The sequence below is a fragment of the Eptatretus burgeri genome, chromosome 4, assembly GCF_056783735.1.
Source record: "Eptatretus burgeri isolate ZD-2024b chromosome 4, Ebu_testis_v1, whole genome shotgun sequence".
Lineage (NCBI taxonomy): Eukaryota > Metazoa > Chordata > Myxini > Myxiniformes > Myxinidae > Eptatretus > Eptatretus burgeri.
In genome coordinates, this window is record NC_140964.1 from 30,300,746 (window position 1) to 30,324,942 (window position 24,197).

Sequence of the window (24,197 nt, forward strand, 5' to 3'; positions counted from 1 at the left end):
ACACACACACACACACACACACACACACACACACACACACTGCTGGAATTATAGATAGATTAACGAGTGTTATAACAAAGCCGATATACCTATTTACTTAAAGCAAGCAAGGCTGTTTCTTCCTACATTACATACACAAGGAAATGTGTAATTTCCAACATATTAAACATATCTTTTTCAACTGTTTGGAGAATTATATTGAGTGAACAAAAATTTAGGAATGCAACAAAATTAACCAGCTTCATTGAGTTATATATTTCATGCATTCATTGCAAGACCTCGCACCCTGTCCCCCAGTGGGACTGCCTATCCATAGCATCTGCCAGATCTCTGTCTATATTTTTGGAGGTTTCACGAGGTGCTCTTCAGGGAATCAAAGCAAATCTGGTTGAAAACAAAAAAACAAAAAACATTTGCGCGGATCCCAAACCAATGTACCACAGTTCTTGTCCTGATCAGGATGTACAGTCGACAGTTACTACAAGGTAGTACGTATACAGCACACATAGATGTTGTACATATGGGTAGATTTGGATCTGTACGGACTCTCCGTGGGTGTGTGGACATGCCACGCCTGTTACGGGTGCCATGGCGGCAAAGTTTCATCCCATATGTTATGGAAGATCCATAAGGTTTTCCTTTGTCCTTGCACCTGTTTCTGGAGCATTTGGTTATCGGATTTGCTTTACAAAGGTTACATGTTTCCCTTTACGAGTTTCACAGCAAAAGACGTTTGCAGTATTAACGTGTTTTCTAAATTACCGAGCCAATTTTTTTTTCCAACCATCACATGCAGCTGTTTATAAAGAATCATGTTTGTGAACATGTCCCTGAAATGTCTGTATAAATTATAAATGGAACGTTGTTTTTGGTGAAAGCTACTCAAGGATTCTGGGTTGTATACAGTTTGTAATGTAATCGGTAATCAAACTGACTCCAACCTGCCGATTCCCAAAAAAATGCCAATATCAGCCAAGCGTGTGTGTGTGTGTGTGTGTGTGTGTGTGTGTGTGTGTGTGTGTGTGTGTGTGTGTGTGTGTGTCTCTGAAGTGATGACATTTAAAGTGATGGCACGTGATGACGTTTTAAAAAACGGGGTCTCTGAAGGTGTTTACAAAAGGAGTTTATTGGGGTAGTGGGTTTCCTCCCCAAAGAGGTATATTCCGATGAAACTTGACCACCATCTTCACCACCCATGATGCATGAAAGTTTATTCATGACATTAAAAAATAAAGTGGTCTAAGGGATTATATGGGGGGTGGGGGGGTTGCCCCCAAAATATGTATTCGCTTTATTTTCTGAAACCACAAACACAATTTCGATGAAACTTGACCACAACCTTTATCACCCGTGATGTACCAAGGTTTGTTCATCGCATTAATAAATAAAAAAATCCAAATGTATTTACTTCCTTCTCAATTATATATTTTGTGGGTCGTCCATGCCTACCAGTGGTTGCCTGGTTATCTTATCCAGCCACTACCAGGTGAGCACCCAGGGGTATTGCTCCCATATTTAATATATCTGCGAGGTTATTTGTCATCAATCCTGTAGGTCCAGCTATCACTGGTACAACTTTGGCATTCTTCAGCTTCCAGGATCTTTTCACTTCATGCTTGAGGTCTTGGTGTTTGGTCATTTTCTTGATTTCTGCATCGTGTTGTCCAAAATCACTGCTATTAACACCTCAATAATCAATGCCTTCTTCTCTTTTTGTTGTACTCAAGTATGATATCTGGTTGCAACACTGTTTTTGTTGTTCACGCTCGAAGGGATCATAAGGTCATCCGTGAGCGCTCGGTACTTCCATGATTTCAGTGATTACTTTTGGTTCATGTTCCCACAAATTTTCTGAAACTGGGACATCAAAGTTTATGCAGATGTGCCAGTGGATTACATTATAAACTCTGTTGTGTCGTTGTGTTTACAGCTGTTCTGACATGAGTTTGTTTTTGTGTGTGTGTGTGTGTGTGTGTGTGTGTGTGTGTGTGTGTGTGTGTGTGTGTGTGTGTGTGTGTGTGTGTGTGTGTGTGTGTGTGTGTGTGTTCGGTCACTAAGCATAACATATCATTCTCTTTACTAACCCCACCTCCACCCCTCACCGTTCTCTATTCTTGTTTAAAATTCTCTCTCTCTCAAACACACACACACACCCTCCCTCCCATGGTAGAGCAACATTTGGTGAGGCATAGCTCTCCCCACCTTCCCCCCTTCCTCACTCTTCCCCTCTTCATAGCTTCCCCTCCCTCTTGCCTCCTCTTTCTCCCCTCCCTCTCTCAACCCCCCTCCTTAATACCCCGCATCATCGAAGCGACGGGTTGTATTTGCTCATAATATAATAACCTCGACTCGATATCACTCTGAGATCAGATAACATTCCCTTCAATGAGAAAGCATAACCCTTCCCAGGGTGAGAGGTTAATATCCAATCTAAAATGATGGCAAGAAATACATGGGGCATTCAAATAGTTCTTCAAGCAAAATACAACAGTCCAGAGGCACACTTAAAAATGGCTCTTGTTTTGAAAAGATGTGTATATAAATAAAACTATTTCTACCAATCTTACTAAATGTTTATTCCAATGTGCTGAAAGTTACAAATAACCTCTTGAATTACACTGTGAGTAATCTCATTTCTTGAAGGTCCTTCATATCCTGCAAAACAAATGTTTTGCCAACAAGCACCATGAAAATTGTGCCATGAGAGCCAAAAAAAACCACTACCTCTGTGTTGCCTTCACAGAAAACCATTTCCCCAGACTCCTGCTGAAGTTTTAGGCGTGTCAGTTTCAAAGTTTCCCATGAAAAGGATGGCCTTTGTATCGGTGATGGAGGGATGGATCTTGCCAACGGATACAAGGTGCGAATGTCTCGTCCGATGCTCGTTTTTCAAATGCTCAAGAGAAACGCCTCCTTTGCAAGATGTCAGCGATTTACCAAGCCGTCTCGAAAAAGAAAGAGGAAAGGAGGTACGGTGAGAGCAGATGGAAGGCAGATGTAGGAGCAATTCTATGCAAGAAGGAAACCCCATATGCACGGACAAGACTCGGTCAGTGTGCCTTCGTTGTCCAGAACATCCACAATGAAGTTGTGGGCCGCGCGTTTTGAAACATGCTTTTCAAGAGGACCAAGTCGGCCTCCTTTACCTGTCATTGGTGGATTTTCTACTAAATGGATTGCAGGGGCATGAGGCATTAACTCAAACCAAGACCGGGCTGCTTGGCCTGAAACAATCATGTGGGACCAGTATATTCCATCCTTTCCCTATCGAACAAACACACATTTCTGTTCCTGTGTGTGTGTGCGTGTGTGTGTGTGTGTGTGTGTGTGTGTGTGTGTCCTTCATATTGTATCCCATTACTTGGTGACACACACATGTATACACACACACACACACACACACACACACACACACACACACACACCAGTGCAGAAGGCAATACTGTATAGGATAAAAGCATGAGCTATATTGTGCCATCTTCTTCTTTTTGCATATTGTATGGATTGTCCCTCATTATCAACATCTATCATTCACCTTCAGCAAGACAAAAGTTATTAAAATTTAACATTTCATCTAATATACTGACTGGAAGTATTGCAAGAGTAAAGAGGGGCAGGATGCCCCTCCAACCCCTGTCTATCTATATAATATATAATATAAAATACCCCCGAGCGGGAGTGCCAGAGGTTGACAGAAGCAAAATCAAATTAGGGGCATCTATAATCGATTCCATGGCTCGTGGATCTGGTCGTGATAATAGTCCATAGTATCTGAATCACTAATAACATTTGATCTCTCTTTATTAACGAGGGAGGAGATACGATTTGAAATCAGTGACTCCGACAACACCAGGCGCGGTACTTGCCAAGTTACGTGATACGTGGTATCCACATGGTAGGTAATATGGTCGTGCTGCTGTGTGATCATGATAGACCATGTTGTTCTCTCTCAAACGATACCATTCACTGGCTGCTACTCTACTCTGTGGCCGAGATACGACTCTCCAAACATAGTGTCAGAAGGTCGTCAGAGCGAAGTTTGAAGGGCTATAAAATCGGAACGAGAGCAAATTTCAAAAAAATGGCTCGTGTTGTTTAGATAACAGCCCATAGTATCTGAATCACTAATAACATTTGATCTCTCTTGATAAATGAGGGAGGAGATACGATTTGAAATCGACGATTTTCGCAACTTTGACAGCCTCGTGACCTTGACCTCGACCTTGGACGACCTTGAAAGTCTCTCATTGTGCATGTCTCATCGACCTCTATCCATTCCAGTATTGGTTATTTGTCTCCACTCGTTTTGATTGTGGATAGACGGACGGACGGACGGGCGGACAGACTTTGAGACTGGCTTCATTAGGTCATCTCTACTGAGATGACCTAACTAGACGACCCGTGAACCCATTGGGTTCCCGTTGAGAGCAGATGATTTAAAAAATCATTTCAAGAAAGAAAAAAAAGAAAAAAAAAGATAGCTCCAGCGAATTATCATGCTGAGGTTGTTTGCATTGATCAAATTCTCCTAAAGAGAACTTCACTGAATCGGGAATTGATTTTTTTTATAATTTTTTCGTTGCTCCATTTGAACGAAACTTGATACTGCACACCGCAGGAGAATGGTGAGTAAGGTGGGACGAAAATTTTTGCGCTATCATGTACTGTTTTGGCTGTATTTTGGGAACATACACACATACATACATTCATACATATATACAAGATGAGAGATTTAGTAATATATATATATATATATATATATATATATATATATATATATATATATATATATATATATATATTCCACAGGTCAAAAGTTTGAGAACACCCCCATTTTTCCAGATTCTCTTGAAATTTAAGGAGTTTAATGTTTCAATGTATTCTGAAATTAAAGCATAGAACAAATAAACAATTGCAGATAAAAAAAATAAATCATGGAATCGTTTTGTTGAACGAAATTTAATCTAAATTTTTGACTCATCAAAGTAGCCACCTCTTTGCAGATATAACAGCCGAACACACTCGTGGCATTCTTTCCACAATGGAAATCAAATATTGTTCAGAAAGTTCTTCCCAACACTGTTGCAGAAGTTCCCACAAATGTGTTGCACTTGTAAGTTGCTTTGCTTTCACCCTTCTGTCCAGTTCATCCCAAACCAGCTCAATGGGGTTTAAGTCTGGAGACTGTGCTGGCCATTCCATGATTTGAAGCCGATAGTCTTGTTCTTTTCTTCTAAGCTAATTCTGACATAGCCTGGAGGTATGTTTTGTGTTGTTATCTTCCTGTAGGATGAACCCCTGACCAACTAGGCATAGACCAGCGGGATTGCATGCCGCTGCAAAATGCTGTGGTATCCCTTTTGGTTCAGGGTGCCAGTCACTCTGTGCAAGTTGCCGACTCTGGATCCAGCAAAAGAGCCCCAGATCATCACGCTTCCTCCTCCATGTTTGATAGTTGGTGTCACACTGAGGAATCATCCTTTCGCCTACTCGACGGCATACAAAAACCCTTACGTGATGAACCGAAGATTTCAAATTTTGATTAATCGGTCCATAAGACCTTCTTCCAGTTTTCAGTAGTCCACTGGCGGTGCTTCATGGCCCAGGCAAGCTTCTTTTTCTTATTTTGCCATCTTAGCAATGGCTTTCTTACTGCCACTCGACCTGTCAAACCTGCAGCTCAAAGTCTTCTCTTCACAGTGAGAAACTGAGACTTCCTTACTTTGACCAGTGTTAAGCTGTGCTTGAAGCTGCTGTCCTGTGAGCTGCCTATCACACAAACTGTTGACTCTCAGAAACTTGTCTTCTGATTGTATTGTGGCTTTGGGTCTGCCAGACCTCTTCTTGTCAGAGTTTCCTCCAGTTTCCAAGTGTCTTTTGTTGGTGTTGGAAACTGTACTAGGACACCTTGGTGCCCTTTGCAATTTATCTCAAGCAACGACCCACACTTTTAAGGGTTATAATGGTCTGTCTGCATTCCTTTGTTAATTGTCTTTTTCTTGCCATTATGATAGCAGTATATTACTTCCTGCAGTGCAATATTGTCCAAATAATGCTTCAGAGTTTATAGCAACACAGTCTGTTCCAACACTACTTTTATACAGACAAAGGGTTTGTAACTAATCAACAAAAGTTGGGACACCTGGAGTCATTATTTGCATCAACTTTCAAGGCTTAATTTACTTCCATTGCTGCAGTACAGCTGCAGTTGCTAACCCATTACTTGTTCCCTGAAAATGGCCTTTTTTAACAACTCTGAAATTTACATTATTTTCAGTTTTTGGTAACCTAACCTTTTTTAACCTCTGGCAGTTTACCGCTAACTTTGTACCATTTCAGGTTATTCACTGGACTTGAACTGCTTAAATTTCAGTAAAAACTGAAAAATGGGGGTGTTATAAAACTTTTGAACGGTAGAGACCCTCCCACGTCTATCTCCTGTAATTGGAGAGAATAGCCAATCAGCTTCACCTCATCATCTAAACCACCAGGTGGCTAGGATTATATAAATAATTGACCCTTCCCTCACTCCTCTCACCAAATAAGCTGCATAAAGCAACCAAAGAAGACCGACACAAGGTAAACACTATGCTGTTTCAAACCCTTCCCAGAGTTCCTCAACAACAATAAAGACGTTAACACATTGTACACACATGAGAATCCCAATGCTACACACCCTCAGCTACCGAATCCGTTTCATCACTTATTGGTGAATCATCAGTGATAGCACAGACAGCAATGCATACCATTACCAATGAGGCTCCCAAGCATGTACCATGTGCAAATGCCAAAAGCAGTCAATATATAAAGAAAATTTACATATTTACTGCTTTTTTAAATTTATTTATATATCGACTGCTTTTGACGTTTGCATGTGGTACATGCTTGGGAGCCTCATTGGTATGCATTGCTGTCTGCGCTATAACTGATGATTCACCAATAAGTGATGAAACCGGTCCGGTAGCTGAGGGGGTGTGTAGCATTGTGATTCTCACATGTGTGCTGTGTGTTAACTGCTTCTCTTCTTCATAGTTGTTAAGGAACTCTGGGAAGGGTTCAAAACAGCGTAGCGCCTACCTTGTGTCAGTCTTCTTGGGTTGCTTTATGCAGCTTCTTCGACTGGAGGAGTGTGGGAGGGGTCAATTGTTTATACATATATATATATATATATATATATATATATATATATATATATATATATATATATATATATATATATCTGCACATCATCCTCTGTCCTGCTATTCATTCAGTACACTGAATATTTTTCATTTGAAATTTCCCACTATACCATTAGTCAGAGAGCCCTTGGCTGTGAACATTCAGGAGGCTGAACATACAACCAAGGAAGGTTTGTGAGGGGTGTGAAGGGGGGGTGGGGGGGGCATCTTGCACCAGCTCACTCTAAATACAGTAAGCCAAACATATTGCAATCCCAATTAACCCTCCATGGCTCAGACTCTCAAAGAAGCTTTGAGCTAAGTGCAGTGCAAAGTCTAAGTCCATGTTTTTTTTTAAGGTTTAAGAGCTTTGTGCTGCCTCGGGAGGTCGTGTTTGCTGAAAAAAAAAAAGTTGACATTGCTACTTCGCATGTGGTTACTCTGGCAAACGCTTCTGAAACAAACTGTGTTTTTTTCGTTTTGGGCAATCTTCAAAAATATGTAAGTCCCTGAACACGACACGCACAAACGTTGTGGGAATGCGTGAGCAATCCATTTTGTCGCTATAATTTTCGCTCCCCCCAGGGCACATGTCAAATAAAGTTTGGGGGGGGGTGGGGGGAGAAATCTTTTTTATTCCCTCAACGAGCTTCTTCGTCAAAGCTATGGAGGAAAAGAGGCGAGACATGGGGCACATGCTGCGTGCACAGGCCTGAGGCCTTTGCTTTCATCAGCAGAGAAAGGCGAACAATGGAGGACAAGGCCAAGCAACACACTAGGCCCTAAAAAGTTTGATTAATCGATCCGGATGGCTGATCGGTATGGTGCAGACAAAGAGTAGTAAGTCGGGGTGCAAAGCATGGATTTGTGTGTAGTTTTAATAAATCTTGTGAAGAAAGCACCCCGTCGTTTTAATAAACTTGGTCTCAAGCACCAAACGGACAGACACCTCGCCTGTGCATTTCGGCCATGAAGACAAAGGTGGATGGGGAGGAACGCTCGACTTAGAACATGCAAGTCGAGGCTCACAAGTCCGTTCCGCTAAGAGATTCCTTGACATTGCAGATCGAAGAACAATGTCTCGTGGTCTTACGAACGGAGCCGATTGTTCCAATGAGCACATAGTCAAAAGAAAAGGGCTCGGGGCAGATGCTGCTGTCTTTTCTTAACCCCTGCCAAAAAGCACAGTCCTGCTCCACAAGGGTAAATGAAAATGTGCCTGAGATACTGGCATATGATGAACAGTATTGATTTTTGGCTTTCAGAGTCAAAGCTCACAATAAAGATTTAGTCAAATTAAACAGTTTCGGAACACAGGGTGGTCACGATTGGTGAGAACAAAAAAAATGCCAACACCAAGGACCACCCAGAAATGAGAAATGTAAATTAACTGGGCTGAATGGCAATGTGAATGAAAATGCTAGAATGTGAAGGGAGATGCGTGTGATGTAAGTAAATAAACACAAAATTCAGATGCTGAACGCATTACATCAGTAATTACTGCCAACAAAGTTCCATTCAAAATGGAACTTCATTCAACAGGTATGACGGTCATTGATGGTCGGAACTGTGCATTAACCAGGGTGTTTTACTGCTGTCAGCATTTGGGGAGATGTCTGTCAATGCACGTGCACACACACACACACACACACACACACACACACACACACACACACACACACACACACACACCTGGGAAACCTGCATATGGAGATAACGACCAATGTCACAAAGATCCCATGTGATCCCATGTGACACACTATAATGTTATAGAATCTACCATAGCAACTGATTATATACTGTAAATATATAAATAAGTGTGTATATGCTATACATCTTCGTTAATGGCTAGTATTATCCTACGTTGTTGGGGGGGGGGGGTCGGCCGGGGGAAGCTTGGCCCGAGTCTTCACAAACCGCTAGCCAGTCCTGATGTTGGACTAGTCATGTTAGGGCAGGAATTTGGAATTTGGCCATGGTGCCGGCGATGGCTCGTCTACTCTTCGAGGACACCATGGGATCATTAATGTCCACCAACAAATGCTGGGAGACGGGACGCCCTTTTAATGTCTGTCTGAGGGACACAGCACACACATTGATGAATCGCCCTGCCTGTGAAACACTAGAAAGAGCTTTTGTGAAGCAAAGTACTGGAGTGAACCCTATTCCTGCATATTAAGCACAACTGCCTGGTGGTTTTCATCATTTGTGGGGTGTAGCTATGCCAGTAATGCAGTGCCTCTGGTAAATCGAGGTTGTGAATCCCACACCCCTTCTCCACTCCATCAACATTTACCTTGCAAATAAATGAATCGGCCAATGAGTCATGGTACTTGGTACCCTGGCCAAAATTCCATACTCCGGTGAAAGATTAATGGGATCTTTCATATTCACAATGCAGACGAGGCAGCCATTTTGCCATCAGAGGTGGTGAGTATGTTATCCACTGAGCCGGAACCCCACCTGCTCCTACCATAGAACGTGACATTGAAAAAAGAAAAAAAAACAATGTGAGTAAACCTGATGTTGTGAAGATGAGGCTAATCAACTACGCAGGACCCGGAAGAATCCCCATGTTTTAAAAACTCATGCCATGTTAAGGCGTACAAAGCAGCTTCATAGGTCCTTCCAGGTCATGGTGTTCAAATAACAAAATAACTCACAAAAATAATGATAACATTGCAATAAAGCATATATTAAGTAATACGAATAATATTAACAACAACAATAAGAATCGTAGTATCATTTGGCAAGAATAATAATAACAAACATATCATCCCCACGTTGGCCCAAAGCACATCTGGGCTTGGTGAGAGGCAAGCTCATGCTCATGCAGTACAGCAGGCAGGTATGCAACAAGGCTGTGAAGACCAATTAAAAATTGGTCCACTGGACCAATGGTTCTACTAAAAGCAAGAAAAGAAAAAAACTGACATAATTCTTTCATATAATCCCAAAAGACCTCAAAATGGACAAACCGGAAGCTGTTCAAATCTCAGTGACAGCCTGGAGGATGAACTGGTTGCAGATGGAAAGAAAGACCATACATATGTTTAAGAACAAGTACAAGTACAGCAGACAAACCTAAATATATTTTAATGGATATAAATATATGGAAGCTCCAAAAACAGATCTTTTAAACACACTCACACACACACACACACACACACACACACACACACACACACACACACACACACGTTTTTATTTAGCGACAGGAGGTCAGGGGTGCAGGATTGAAAGAGTTGGAATGAACGTAATGGCTTTAATGGCACTTTCCCTCGTTTTTGTATTTTTTTTTCTGCTCAAACTTTCACGGACCCTTTGCGAAGATGGCAGGCAATCAGACGAGCCGCTCCGCTTCAAAGGGCAGCATCATCGCAGGGTCAGTGAGTGCAAAATTTTCGAAATCCAATCGATTTTGAGGCATAGTGCCTGATGAGAGACTGACGCTTGGCAAGAGATGGCAACATCGGGACTGACTCAATCAAAGCAAATGTGGAAATGCACGTCAGCACCAAGCTTTACAATAATTGCCATCTTAAAGGGCTTAAGCCTCTCTCTCTCTCAAAGACTCAGGGACATTCACAGTCATTGAAGATGGAGTGACATTACGGACATTTTACGTCTCTTTAGCGGAGTGTGGTGCCCAACATTATTTGTGGAGATGTGGCCTGCACTTAGATTTTACATTTTCAGTAAATTAGCAAAGAGGTTGTAAGCATTTCTTTCTTTCCAGTGCGGCACATCTTATGATTACATGTTTAACTCTGAATAATTATTGCTGAGAAAAATAGATCCCATCATTCCTCTTGCCTACTCCCTGGATTCTCGCTTTGCCTGCCTCCGTTGCATTTCTTTGCCATGCCTCCATCATTATCACCACTCAAGTCTCCCATGGTCTCGGCTTTCTGTTCGGTACACACCGAGCTTTCGTGCTGCCATCAATCAGGACTACCTCATGTTCGTGCCTTCCTGACCTCGATCTACAAAACACCATGCGTTTCTGTTAACATGGTCGCTTTCAGAAGTGGCAATCACATACGATTATGATCATTCATTGTCCTTTTCACTGAAAACAAAAAGAATGAATAAAAGAGGGGAAAACCTGTCTTTCACTTCAAAATATTTCTTTGCATTTCTAGGTACTTTAATAAGAACAAATAAAGTCGGTTGGATATGAGGGCCTTTTAAAAAGTTCTACAAACAAGATACTCAAAATAGTCAAAGAATAGCTAACTTTTATATTTTTAAATACAAGAGCACACTCACACACTGTTTTATTTATATATATATATATATATATATATATATATATATATATATATATATATATATATATATATATATATATATATATATATATTACTTCTTTATACGAGATATAATTGTCTGCGTTATGTGCCTCGGACGATCGCTTCTCGTCAGTCTAACTTTTTGAATATCCTGCATATGTGTTGCTTGGAGAGTGTTGTGCCAGAAGGTCCTTCAGAGCGGGAGAGCTGTGGGAGCTGTGAAAGAAGCTATGAATGGACGGGAGGGCATTGTGTGACCCAGACTAATGAATGCAGAAAAAGCTCAGAAAATAAAGTGCATTATTATAGACAGTGAAATGTAAAGGAGGGAAAAGACCAGAGTGAGTGCTGAGAGCAGACGGATAATTCAGCTTTGTTCAGGAAATGAAAGGAATTGTAACTATGGGACAGAAGAAGGGATGTGGGGGTGCAGGAACGATGCTACCGAGGGGGCGCATTCTCCCTGCTCCCAAGGCTCCATCATGAGCAGAAACATGACCTCACAGAGCACACGTGAGGAGCTGGGAGCTCCCTTTGTTCTGCTGCCTTTGACACACAGGCTTCAACTGCCTGGCTTTGGGAACTGTCATGGCTTCACTCAGAATGATGGCATCGTGACCAAATCATTACTGTGGTTGCAAAGATGGCTGGAGTGCTCGGTTGGGATTTACGGATGACGCTTGGCTACAAAACGCTAATTCGGAAATGTGACATCCAAATGGGAATCTATAAAGACAAATATACCGAGGTGTGGCAGTGGCTTTTTAGGTTATTGAATGAAGCTTGTAGGAAGTACGGAGTCATAAATACTTAATTAATGGCAATAAACAGCAAAGCAGAACATTCAGACAGGTCATAAATGGACAAGCACCATGGTATATTGAGGGTGCTTGTGTGATGACTGTCGATAGTACTTTGAAACATGTTTGGACATCACCTGGAAGTTATTATAAAGTGAGCTGAGCCTCTGTGCTTCCCAACGGCAGCCGGTAAAGGAAGAGATGTTCGACTTGAGACTCAAACTGCACCATCACATCACATCTCATCATGGCTACAGACTAATGATTATGGGTTAGGCTTGGGAAACGAGTCTGAAACTTGATGGAGCCCACGGGTTGGGTGGGGGTTGCCAGGAGGGAAACACTGTGAGGATGGGGAGGGGAGTGGAGTACCAATGATGAAAAACATCTCTTTGAAGCAGCCATGGTCAGCAGGAAGCGAACAGTACACTCATAGGTCGCTGAGGTCATAGAGGAGTCAACCTCAAACATAGGACGTGTGATTAAATTTCAGGCCCGATCTCGGGGTTCTCCAAGCTCTTCAACCGGGCTTACAGGCATCTCTCATGGCCAATGGGAGCAGCCGTCCCGGAGTAATAGGCGTGGCTTAATCTGTCATACTTTGTCTTTGTTTGCTCTGAGGTCATGGTGCAAACCCACTAAGCCTCAGTGGCGACGACTTCTTTTGTTGAAGCTCGCTGTTTTCAGCTCAGTACACAAAGGTACAGAAAAGTGAACAAGCCATTTGATATCACCTTTGTGTGTAATTATACACAATGTAAACTTGAACAGCATGCCAGCAAGCATATTTGATGGAATTGACTGCGATCTGTACAAACACGTGTAATATGTACTTTACACACATGTTTAGTATGAGGATCAAGTTTACATGGCTGCATATAAACCATCTTTTAGCCTGCTTGAAGTGGTGGCATTAAACATTTGTGCAAGGTCTACCCTTACACACCGCAAATCAGTGATCTGTGAAGTCATGTGACTTGAATTGCATTACTATTATTGCAAAGCTTAAGTGTCACTTTCTCTTGAGACATTGAAATTACAAGTTAGTACACAATAAACCTATAATTTTGATAATTACAAAAAGCTTTAGCTAAGAGGCCAAAATTGCCACTCTGAATCGACAACCAAGAATTGCGAAGCAAGCTCACGTGAAGGGTGCAGTGACAGACAAGGAGGTAATTAAGGTGATCGAACATCATCGATCATCGTTCACCATGTCCGGAAGGGCTATGTAACCAATGGAACATAACAAACCTATGAGAAACATGAAGATGCCCCTGTCCAGATATGAACAAACTGAGTACTGGACTGTAGAATATGCCTCAAGCCAAACACAGAAAGATGAAGCTATCGTTATTCTCTTACACTGATGAATCTTCAATATTATTATCCCGAGCGTATAAGGAGACACCGATGCGACCGCAGGTACAAGGAAATCCTTATTGCATCTTACAAAGTTGCTTCCAAGGCAAGCCAGGTGCCATCCAGGCAAGCCAAAAACATTCCACCGTGGCCTTTACGTGTGGTGGGAGCTGGCACATATTGAAGTCTACCTTTGTGGTAGGTTGCCAATTTGACGTTTTCCAATAAGGTTGAGAGCTTATGATTGTCGGTCAATGTGACACCATTCCAACAGAAGTATAGAAATAGTACAGAAATTGAAAATGCAATTGCAAAAAAACTTAAATTGGCAATTATAAGTGTCGTGGAAGTTTGTATTTTGTCTCATTTACTGACAAAGAGATAACATGAATCATTGTTGAATTTTTAAAGCTCAACTTGGAATAAGAATGAATGTTAAAATTAAACGATATCCGGGATATGCTGCCATCATAATAAAAGGTATACTGTTACAAGTTAAACTGAACTTTGCTCAATTTGCTTTGAAGTGTTGCAGAGTTTGCCTCGGCCACAGATGTCTCAGAGCAAATTATTTAGTCTGGGAAGGTGCCCTCGGTACATTTGTAGGAATCCTTTAAAAAAAAAAAAAAAGACATCCCGTTGAGCATTTGAAACCTTGAGTTCAGGCTCGATATAACAGCATCTTCCCACGCCCATCCTCTTTCGCCAGCTCTCGCAGCGGCCTGCAGGCATCGCTGAACACGTGTTCAGCAATTGAAAAGAACAAGTTGATTTTAAAATGAGGCCATTCAAGGAAACGGAGGAAAGCACACAGAGTGTATGATGGATCTGAGAAACTTCAGATAGTTTGTGACTCAAAAAAGATACGCCGCAGGTGAGTACAGTTACTGATCTTATGTACCACGATTAGTCCTCGATTGAATAGTTACCTGGTTTCCAGCATTACTGGCAAAATAATTTCCCTGTGCATGCAAAGCGAAAGGCGGGGTTAAGGAATCGTTTCACTTTTGTCTGTCTGTCCGTCTGTCGACAAAAGTCGGTTTATGATGGAAGAACAACTTAATTCCGTTTGAGTGGTTTGTTTTGAACATAAATAAGAAAATTATTTGGAAAACAAACCTGTAGTTAAGCAGTACTTTGGCTCTGAATTATTCCCGATCGCACATACATGAAGATAATAGAGTGAGACAAGTCTAGAGACGGCGATGGTTCACGAGCAATGTACACGGTTCGCCTTTTTTCATTTTTTGACCTTCGAGGGGACGCCACGGGCAAACTGGAGGGAATCGGGAAAAACGTAAATGATGAACGTTGTAGTACTCGAAGAGCACTACTTCCATACCAACTTTCATTCGAAACAGTTGAAAACCCCAGGAGCTCGATGCCCAATTTATTGATTTTTTTGACATTTCTAAGTTCGTGACCTTGGGACGAAAATGAAAAATCGAGCTCCGTGGGGCTATGCAGGTGCCATTGGGCTAACCAAATACCGAAACCTCTGCCAGATTCGACAAACCCCCTCGGAGAAGATGTAACTTGAAACCGGCTACCCCCTAAAAACACATGTTTTTTGGGCGTGGCTCCACCCATAATGGGCGCAGCACGCCCATTCTCCGGAAAACACAACTAGATCATGATACAAACCTCGCACCCAAATTTAATCAGGATCGGATCAAAGCTCACGGAGCTATGCTCGGGACAGACAGACAGACAGACAGACACACACACCCATAATGAATATAGTGGTCACTTACTGACTCGTGAACCAATAAAGGACACAAACAAGCACGAACAATGAATGTAACATGTTAAGTAAAGCCACTGTGTTGGGTTCAACTTCCTGAATTAATTTTTTTGTTACACGATCTTCACAATCTTTATTTCATTTCAAGTGAATTATATACAGTACTTAAATACAGTACTGTAACACACAAACAGTCTTCTTATTGCTTCCACAAACCTCCAGTTTTGCAGTACTTGGATATGTTTAAAAAAAAAATAAGGTGGTGTATAAAACTGCATCACAAAGCTAAACTTCTGAAATTTTGATATTTATAGGGCATTTACAGGTCATTTGTGTCAGGTCAGGTCAGATTAGATCTGTGACTTGTTACAGGTACCATGTAAACGTGTACGAACCTGTTTCATGGTCGAGTTGTCGGCGACGAAACCGTCTCCCCCACCAAGTTTATTGGTGAGGAGGGTGTATGATATGGACACCCAGCAGGATGAAGAACAAAACCCGTCAAAGGGCGGAGGAGCACCTTGTGAGCCAATGGCCATCCATATCTCATGCCAAACTGTTTATGTGGACGTCCTCCTGCAGTTGGGTTATTTTGATAAGGAGGTTGGTGGCAGATTTTGCACTCCGGCAATCTTAAAACCTTTAATTGAGCAAAACATTCCAAAAGCATTTTTTAAAATCTGAAAATCCACTCCGTGGGAGTACCTCCAATCACCAGGGCAGCTTCCCTTCGCAGGGCAGATCACCAGATGACGGGATTGGGCAAAGCTTTCGGGACCTCCAATCTTTGATGACAGGAAGGAAACCACGGGGTAACCTTCCTGGGTCATATTGCAGTCGTGTGTGCCGGGGTGGTGCTGAGGTGTCGTCCACCAGACGGCGGTCTCCTTGCATTAACCTGAGGCTGTCCCTTCGGGTGGATGCCTGGAATGTCCTATCCCTAAGAGAGGATGATCACCTGTCTCTGTTATCATCTGAGCTCAAGCGTTTGGACATCGGGATTGCAGCACTCTCTGAGGTTCGGAGACCGGATTGCGGCGAGATAATGGCGGGTGGTTACACCTACTATTGGTCTGGTCACTCTGATGGTTACCATGCCCAAGGAGTTGCTGTAGCTGTGTCCAATAAGCTGACCCCAATGATAATTGAGGCAACACCGGTCAATGAGCATATCATGAGACTAAGGATTCGTCAGTCCTTGGGTGTCATTTCCCTGGTCTCTGTTTATGCTCCGACTGAAGCGAGTGATCTCACCATGAAGGATGCATTCTATGCCACGCTCAAGTCTGTGGTTGATCAGTACCCCAGGCGAGATACTCTCAAAGTCTTGTGGGATTTAATTGCATCGACTGGAACTGATAGGGATGGTTATGAGACAAGTGTTGGTCATCATGGGTCTGGAACTGTGAACCAGAAGAGCAGTAAGTTCCTTGACTTTGCAAGAAGTCATGGACTTAGGGTGGCTAGTTCATCATTTCACCACCCACAGGCTCATCGCTGTACTTGGTATTCCAATGCTGGTGGTGTGGCAAAGGAGATTGAGCATGTGCTTGTTGATGGTCAGTGGAGGATGATCCAGAACTGAAGGGTCTACCGGAGTGCTCAGTCCCTCAATACTGACTACAGGCTTGTTGTAGCAACTCTGAAGTTGCAGCTTAAATCCAGGAGAATGACACAATCCCAGCCAAGGCTGGATGTTGGCAAGCTCAAGGATGAGAGGGTCGCTGAGGAGTTTGCGAACAGGCTGAGTGGAGATTTGGGGGGTCTGGGAGCTTTGGGGGATCTTGAAGAGTTGTGGAGTGCCTTCAAGACCACTGTCCTTGATGTTGCCGGTGGATGTCTTGGAATTCACCATAGGGTGAAGAAGAATTTTGTCTCTCAACGGACACTAGATACCATTGACCAGAGTCGCAGGGCCAGGCTGAATGGCAGAGCTGAGCTGTTCAGGGAGATGAGGCATAAAATTGTACCTGCACCAAGGATGGACAAGGAGGCCTATGTGCGAGGAATCTGTGAGGGGGTAGAGCATCACATGCAGTCAAGTGATTCTCGTCCTGCTTACAGGGGAATTTGCGCATTGCGTTCATCCAAGCCCATCCCTCGGTGTACCGCAGTGAGAGCAGAGGGTGGTGGGCTCTTGACAGAGGAGTCCGAAGTGAAGGTCCGCTGGGCTAGTTACAATTAGCGGTTGTACCAGGCTGATCCGCCAGCTGTCGTGTTGGATGTCAGGGGTGTTATAATCCCGATTTTTGACCTTGAAACCATGAACGCTGAAACCATGAACCAACCACCCAAAGTCCATGACTTCTTGCAAAGTCAACGAACTTAGTGCTATTCTGGTTCACATTAACTGTGGTCCACCTTCGTTTGTGGAAACACGGGCTGCGGTGAGCCGGTTGAAATGGAGTAAAGCTCCAGGGATCTGTGACATCCATGCTGAACTTCTCAAGGCTGGTGGAAATGCTGCACTCGTGTCGTTGCATGTAGTTCTCTGCTCTGCTTGGAACACAGGCATCATCCCAACTGACTGGAAGAGGGGCCTTGTTGTCCCTCTCTGGAAAAGGAAGGGTGATCGACAAGACTGCAACTACCGAGGGGTGACGCTGCTCTCAGTGCCGGACAATGTCTTTGCTCGGAAAATTCTTGATGAGCTTTGCCACCATTTGCTTGAGCACCAGCCTCCAGAGCATTCAGGCTTTACACTAAAGAGGTCAACGATTGACCGTATCCTTGCACTTCGTGTCCTCACCGAACGCAGACGAGAGTTTCGGCAGGGGCTGCTTGCAGCCGATGTTGATCTCTGTAAAGCGTTCGATTCAGTGAATCGGGATGTCCTCTGGAGGATTCTTGGTCTTCGTGGGGTGCCACCAAAACTGATCGATCTGATGTCTGAACTCTACTCTGGTACTGAGAGTGCTGTGAGATGTGGTGGTACCATCTCTGACTTATTTCCAGTTGTTACTGGAGTTCATCAGGGGTGTGTACTGGCCTCCACACTTTTCAGCACTTGTAATGGAATGGATTCTGGGGAAGATGTCAGAGAGATCAAGCTGCGGTGCATCGTTTGGGAATGTCAAGATCTCTGATCTTGATTTCACAGATGATGCAGTCATCTTTGCGGAGACTCTAGATATCATTTTGGGGGCCATCGAGGTGCTGAATGAGGAGTCATAGCCGCTGGGATTACGGGTTTCCTGGGTCAAAACTACGATCCAGACTTTCAATGACATCTTAGATGCTGCTATCTTGTCTGTTCCTGTTTGTGGTGAGGATGTTGAGGTCACAGAGAGATTCACTTACCTTGGCAGTGATTTTCATGTCTCTGCTGGCTGTGAGTCAGAGGTCAATAGACGTCTGGGTCGGGCCTGGGGAGTCATGGATTCACTGGATCATGGGGTGTGGTGCTGTCGGTACCTGTGAGGGAGGACGAATGTTTGAGTCTTCAGGTCCTTGGTGCTTCCAGTCTTGCTCTATGGATGTGAGACTTGCACTCTGACCAGGGATCTGTGAAGGAGACTCAATTCCTTTGGTGCCAGGTCTCTTCGGAGAATCCTTGGCTATCGCTGGTCGAAGCTTGTGTCCAACGTGCAGTTTCTGAGAGAGACTCAAATGTGATTTGTTACCTACATAGTCCATGAGTGTCAGCTGCAGCTGTATGGACATGTGGCTCGTTTTCCTGACGCGGATCCTACTCACCAGATTCTCTCAGCGAGGGAGCCTCGTGAGTGGAGGAGGCCCATGGGCCAACCACGTTCCTCATGGTTGCAGCAGGTTGATCAGCATCTCAAGGAGATTGGGATGGCCAGATGGAGGCCCCTGGAGTATCAGTGGAAAATAGATGCATTGACGCGCAGCTCCGGCACATGCTCCCATACCTGACCTGACCTGATTTAAAATCATTATTTTATTACAATTGAATTATATACTTGAAGAATGCATGGGGTGAGGTGTTCTCTGAACTCTCTAGTTAATCATGATATAATCATCATCATCATCATTATCAATGAATACTAAACTGAATACCCTTGACAGTGTTTCAGCACTCCCGAGGCAGTCTCTCTGCAAGGGTTACACTAGATGGTTTGCTGTTGCCTTTTAAGCAGTCAGACAGGGCAGGAATTTTTCTAGGGGTACCAGAGATAACTCGTCTCCTCTTCACGAAAGACCCATGCGATCTTAAACATTCACCGACAAGTCGTGCTCGCAGACGGGTCCTCCAGCTTGACGTCCATAAGAGAAATGACAAACACATTGATGAATCACTCTGCATGTGAAACACCGGTGTGACAATTTATAAATGGATCAAGATTCAAACCCAGGCGAGACAACTCAAAAGTGAGAACAATCATATAATCTACACCAAATGTTGCTACATTTTAAGTTTCAGTCATTTCGTCCTTTTATTTTCTATATGTCCTTTGGGTGAGGTGCTTTCTTATACCATGACAACAAAAGTCCTCTCAAAACACATCTTTGTATCTCCTCCTAAAATATAAGAAATAAAGCTTCATAATACAATTTAACTTCATTTGTCTCATGACCTGTGTGTACCTTTCCTTTTTTCCTTGCAAGGTCTTCATTCTTCCTCCATTTGACCGACTCGGTGACAAAAAAAAAAACTTTGCACATCGTGCACCTGATATTACACAGGTAGTAATTGCTTTATCTAAAACTGTTAAAAAAAATTTTTGAAAACAAGCCCCCAGACCAGAACAACCTGAAGGTACTCCCATGGTTCCCCAAGGCTGTACCTGTGATGTAAGATCGGACATTGCCCTTCAGCCTTCCTCCAATCGTTAGATTTGACACAGGTGGAAGACACCAGCCGAGAATGCTAAATGTTCCCCACTGGGAGGCAGAGTGTGCAGTCATGCAGGGCACCGGTCCAAAGGTGTAGTTTTGTTTGAAAGCGACCTTAGAATGTTAACTCCCACTAAATAATTTGAGATAGAATTTTGAAAAAGAATACCGTATGCATCGTATGCCTTACTCTGAAAGACCAATATCTGATGAGATGCTACATTACACTGCTGTGAAAACAATACGAGAAGAAAATATTGTTTTTGGATCTACTTTAAACAACTGAACTTTTCTTCCCAGAGTTCTGCACATTAAGCACAATTTTAAAAAGGACCTTGTCACACACTTTGCCAAGTAAAATATTTTCATATTTAGCATTTCAATTGGAATTCAAGAGAAAGCCTTTAATTGTATCCATTCTGGAAAGAAAATGGGAATTTTCAAAACCTACATCCAATAAATACAGTAATTTTAATTTGGCTAATTCAGAGCGGAAAAATAAATGGTCAAATTTTTGCTCGTATAAAATGTATTTTTGAATAAAAAGACTCATTCAACTAAGATGGCTCGAAACGATTGGTCAAATACAGTATTTAAAACCAGGAATTTGGATTCTCATAATTGCGTGAATAAGAGCGCATGTATTATTTTTATACACGGTCATCAACATTTTATGCATGCAAATGGGTATGAGGGGCGTATGTTGTGAAAAACATTTTGTAAAAAGAAAAGTAGGAAAAAAAAAAAAAACAAGGAGCAGAATATGAATGAGGAAGAGGAGGAGTAGATGGGAGATGGAAGAGAGGATGGGTTAGGGGTGAGGGTTTGGGAGAAACATGGTTGGGATGAGACAGGAATAAAAGGAGTGGAAGAAAGAAAGAAGGAAGTGTGAAACATCTTAGAGGAGTAGAAAAAAAAATAGGGGGGGTTCATGAAAAATTCCTCCATTTTTACCAACCAAATAATATGTACAAGTATATTTGGAGGTTGGTGCACGAATGATGAAGAATCATGCAAACAATTCACTGCAAGAATAAAGTGAAATGACTTTGGTAAGGTTATTTCACGTGAAACATGGTTGGTGGCAGAGCGAGATGGCGCAGTTCATATAACTTTTAATGGAATTTCTCTCAACGATTCACGTTCAGCAAACATGCAGTGCAGGGTGATCAATAACAACAGCAACGTGTTGCAAATTCTCCGTGCGTGGTTCACAGTACAATTGCTCAACATACTTGCGTGAAAAAGATGTCTAATCTACAGGCTCTGCATTTCAAGAGGAGGATGGGGTGACGTAAGGTTCAGGCAATACAGCCCCTCCCCCCTCACCCCACCCCCTCCCCTTCCTGTGTTGCAACAGGATTACCATCTTGTAATTGTAATTTTAAATTTTTACATCATTATGAAATGCATTTTATTATAGCAGGAGATTTTTTAAATGATCTTTTTTTAAAATTTTAAATAAATGAACTTTTAAATTAAAGTTTTAAATGATCATATTCACCTCTCCTACACCAGCTGAAAAATAAGATGTCAGGATGTAACTTAGAGCTATCTATATCAACTTGCACAAATTTAAGCACTCTTGGATTCAAAATGTATCATGGGGCTATAAGGAAGGTTAAAGACTATAAATGGTCTTCTGCTTTACCCATAACGAGAATTAGGAAGTTGCTCATTACACCACAGGCCTACTTGTACAAGTGAGGCTACTACTGATGCTTCATCAGTAGATTGCAATATTGTACATTGAAAGGCAGGCTTAATTTTGTTTTTGAAGGATGGTATGCTCAACAATACGACACACCCTGCTGGCAGTTTTGGTCAGATCCAATTCTTATCTAGTTTTCTAGCACCATAAAGTCATGTACAACTTCTGGTGACATTCATGATCATATTTCTCCAAACATGACTGAACTTTCAAACTTGGCTCCTTCAAAGACCTGTAAGCACCTTGTTAAGTCCGTCTCTGGTGTATACTCCCCTTCCATCTCTTTCCTCACTTAAAATGGCACCACAGCCGACTCCTCTCCCGAGAAGGCCGAATGCCTCAATTTTGTGTTTGCTTCCAAATCTTGTGTCCACAATCTCTCACTCTATATACCCATCCTTCCCTGTCATACCCAACAGCTGCTGAACGTGTCCTCAGCACCTGAGAACATGGAGAAAGTCATTTCAACCCTCGGCTCTGACTCTACCCCCGTGGACAGGATGGCATCAGCTCACGTGTCCTAAAATCCTGCTCTGCTGTTCTTTTCATCCTGTCATTTGCCTTAGGTCATCTTCCATCTGCTTGGAAATCAGCCAACATCACTGCATTACATAAACTAAAACGGCACTGGGTAGAGCACATACCTCTGCCAGGCTGAACAGTTTACGTTTTGTATCCCACTGAAAAGCCAGATCTGGATCCGGACCTGAACCAAAATCTAATCAGCTGGTTCTTGTCACCTACCTAACTCATCCACCTAGTTTTGTCATAACTCGTCCACAACCTTTTGAGATATCTTGCTGTGTTGTTTTTAGCTCCAACTCTCAATGGCGAAGAATCACTTAAAAATAAAATAATTATTGTATCCAGATTCAGATCTTCAGCAACATTGAATCACCTCTTCGTTGTCACACACCCAACCTGTCCAGCAAGTTTTGTCTGAATCCATCCACAACTTTTTGAAATGTCCTGTCCTGTTGACGAGACAGACAAACAACGGACAAACAGACAGACAGACAAACAATAAATATGTCTTGCATGACACGATACTTGGCAAAGCCATAAAACAAATTTGACCTAAAAAATAATTAGTGGTTGAATTCAATGACCAAATGTGCAACTCTTCTTCAAATTTCAAGTCAATCGGATGGAAACTGACAATTTTCGGAATTTGGCCTATGTTGACGTCAAAATTAGTTGTTCATTGAATTTAGTGACCTGATATGCAAATCCTCTTCAAAATTAAAGTCAATGGGATGAAAATTGAGGATTTTAGAAACTCCACCTAAGTTGTTGACCTTTGGCCTATGTTGATCTCAAAAATAATTGGTGATTGACTTCAGTGACCTGATATGAAAATCCTATTCAATTTTTTTAGTTTTTCGGATGAAAAGTGAGGATTTTACAAACTTCACAAAGTTGTTGACCTTTTGACCCTTTGACCACAAAAACAACAGGCTTCTTGCGCATGAGGAACACCATCATGTGGTGAAGTTTTGTGAAGATCGGTTTAAAATTGTGACCTTTAAGTGATTGACATGCAAACAAAGACGGACTGACAGACTAATAAACAAGACCAACCAATATATTTGAAAAATCTTCAATTTTCGCAAGCAACAAACAGACAAACAGACAGGAGGTGAAAACATAACCTCCGCCCACCTTGGTTGGCGGAGGTAAAAAGGTATAAAAACTGATCCCCTTGACTACAGACCTATCAGCTTACTTCCAATCATCAGCAAGGTCATGGAATCCATCATCACAATCCTTCCTTCTCTCCAACAACCTCATCGCAGATCACCAATTTGGGTTCAGACCAGGTCACTCCAGCTTGGACATGCTGCTTCTACTCACCCAACAATGGACGGGGGACGTGAGATCAGGGCTGTCTCTCTGGACATATCTTGTGGCTCCAAAAAACATTGGAGGCACGAAAGGTTTTGCACTCCGTAACGCTCACAAATGCTCATCACAAAGTATTAGCTCATGACAAAGTGACCAGTAACCACAGGACACGACTTTTTATCCAGTGTAACCATGATGATAGTGAATACTGCTCCTCCTTTAGTGTTTTAATATTTTAACCTTCAGTGCATTCTCTGATTTCTCCAGAAAGGGTATTTTGATAATTAAATTTAATCAGGAAAATTATTCCCAATTTGATTTGTCTCTCTCAGCATCTATATCCAATTCTAAAGGTTTTTTTTAAAAAATCCAAATGAGTAAAAGGTAAGCACGAGACCTTTCAGTTATCTCAGCATCTCACATTTATGGCATATTTATCCTCACACTTTTTGAAAAACATGCGGAGATATTATAACCGGC

General features: G+C 42.3%; 1 protein-coding gene and 1 long non-coding RNA gene across 2 annotated transcripts in view; one reads left to right on the top strand and one right to left on the bottom strand.

The window, feature by feature from the left end:
• LOC147027720 (ephrin-A2-like) overlaps positions 1 to 24,197 on the bottom strand; it is a 294,814-nt gene that overhangs the window by 248,449 nt on the left and 22,168 nt on the right. The window lies entirely within an intron of this gene.
• LOC147027721 (uncharacterized) lies at positions 12,872 to 24,010 on the top strand. Its single transcript, XR_015057226.1, has 3 exons — positions 12,872 to 12,956; positions 14,327 to 14,491; positions 22,292 to 24,010. It is a non-coding gene; the product is annotated as an uncharacterized LOC147027721 (long non-coding RNA).